The sequence below is a fragment of the Mus pahari genome, chromosome X (genome assembly GCF_900095145.1).
Source record: "Mus pahari chromosome X, PAHARI_EIJ_v1.1, whole genome shotgun sequence".
NCBI lineage: Eukaryota > Metazoa > Chordata > Mammalia > Rodentia > Muridae > Mus > Mus pahari.
In genome coordinates this window covers 81,548,407-81,550,935 of record NC_034613.1, presented here as the reverse complement: position 1 = coordinate 81,550,935, position 2,529 = coordinate 81,548,407, and positions in this window count along the sequence as shown.

The window sequence follows — 2,529 nt, the reverse complement described above, 5'->3', positions numbered from 1 at the left end:
CTGGGCATATACCCAGAAGATTCTCCAACATGTAATAAGGACACATGCTCCACTATGTTCATAGCAGTCTTATTTATAATAGCCAGAAGCTGGAAAGAACCCAGATGTCCATCAACAGAGGAAAATGTGGTACATTTACACAATGGGGTACTACTCAGTTATTAAAAACAATGAATTTATGAAATTCTTAGGCAAATGGATGGATCTGGAGGACATCCTGAGTGAGGTAACCCAATCACAAAAGAACTCACTTGATATGCACTTACTGATAAGTGGATATTAGTCAAGAAGCTCAGAATACCCAAGATACAATTTGCAAAACACATGAAACTCAAGAAGAAGGAAGACCAATGTGTGGATACTTTATTCCTTCTTAAAAGGAGAAACAAAATATCCATGGAAGGAGTTACAGAGACAAAGTTAGAAGCAGAGACTGAAGGAAAGGCCATCCAGAGACTGCCCCACCTGGGGATCCATCCCACAAACAACCTCCAACCCCAGACACTATTGCAGATGCTAACAAGAGCTTGCTGACAGGAGCCTGATATAGCTGTCTCCTGAGAGGCTCTGCCAGTGCCTGACAAATACAGAAGTGGATGCTCACAGCCATCCACTGGATGAAGAACAGGGTTCCCAATGAAGGAGCTAGAGGAAGTACTGAAGATGAAGGGGTTTGCAGCCCCATAGGAGGAACAACAATATGAACTAACCATTACCCCCAGAGCTCTCTGAGACTAAACCACCAAAGAAAACACATGGAGGGATTCATGGCTCCAGCTGCATATGTAGCAGAGGATGGTCTAGTCGCTCATCAATGGGAGGAGAGGCCCTTGGTCTTGTGTAGGTTCTATGCCCCAGTGTGGGGGAATTCCAGGGCCAGGAATCAGGAGTGGGTGGGTTGGTGAGCAGGGGGAGGGGTGTGGGATAGGGGATTTTCAGAGGGGAAACTAGGAAAGGGGATAACATTTATAATGTAAATAAAGAAAATATCAAAAAAAAAAAAAAGGATGAAAGTAATCATCAAGTGAGGCTTTATTTGGCTTACAGGTTATAGTCCATCTTGAAGGGAAACCAGGGCAGGAACTCAAAGGAGGAACCTAGAGGGACTCAAAAGAGGAACCTAGAGGAACTCAAGCAGAATCATAAAACACTGCTTGCTGCCTTCCTTTCCACAGAATACTCAGCTTTCTTCCTTATACATCATATGAACATCTTTCTAAAGTGACACCTTCCATGGTGGACTGGGCCCCATACACTAAGCATCAATCAAGAAAATGTGTCTCTAACACACACTAGTCAGTTGGATAGAAGAAATTCTTCAACTGAGGTACCCTCTTCCTATATTACCCCAGTTTTTGTCAAGCTGACAAGAAAAACTAACAGGTGCAAAATAAATACAACATAGTTGCAGTTTTGAAACATTATTGCAGTAAATATTAATTGGGGATTTCTACCCCACTTTTGATCATTTAGTTCCCAAATAAAAGACACGAAACCTTTATATTTATAATAAGTCTTAAAAGCACTAGAGATCATATAAAAATAATCACACGGGTAAGGGAGCCATCTTTGCTCTGGTGCGCCCAGGCTCAGGTCATTGCCGGGAGAGTGCGGACTGCAGAAGGGACACAGCTTCTGGGACAGACCCCATTTCTGGCTCCAGACATCCAGGCACCATACCCACCAGAGGAGAGGTGTCCTCCCGGGAGCACTCTCACTGCCTGAGCTGGTAAGGGAGCCATCTATGCTCCGGTGCACCCAGGCTCTGGTCCTTGCCAGGGAGAGGGCCCCATTTCTGGCTCCAGACATCCGGCACCATCCCTGCCAGAGCAGAGGTGTCCACCCAGGAGCACTCTCACTGCCTGAGCTGGTAAGGGAGCCAAATTTGCTCTGCTGAGCACAGGCTCCAGTCATTGCTGAGGAGAGGGCGGATGGCAGAAGGGACACAGCTTCTGGGACAGACCCCATTTCTGGCTCCAGACATCCAGGCACCATTCCTGCCAGAGGAGAGGTGTCCACCTGGGAGGGCTCTCACTGCCTGAGCTGGTAAGGGAGCCATCTTTGCTCTGGTTCGCCCAGGCTCCAGTCTGCACTGGTGAGAGTGTGGACTACAGAAGATACACAACTTTGGGACAGACAGAAGCAATACAGCTTCTGGAACAGACCCTATTTCAGGCTCCAGACATCTGGGCACCTTCCCCACCAGAGGAAAGGTAGCCACCTGGGAGGACTCTGTATGCCAGAGCAGGTGAGAGAGACATGTTGTGTCCAGGGTTCCTGGAAGTCTAGCCTGTGCAGGTGAGTGTGCAACTCATCTTCTGGGACAGGCACCGTTTTGGGCCTACATCTTCAGCCAGAAGGCTGATCTGAACACCAGGCCTCTGTGCACCTTCCCTGCAAGAGGAAAGCTTGCCTGCAGAGAGTACTCTGTGTTGGGGTCTCCCAGCTCCTTGTTGCTGCCAAGCCTACCTTGCTGTTACACTAATCACTCTCCTTCAAAGCGCCAGCCCCCTACAGGCGCTGAGACCC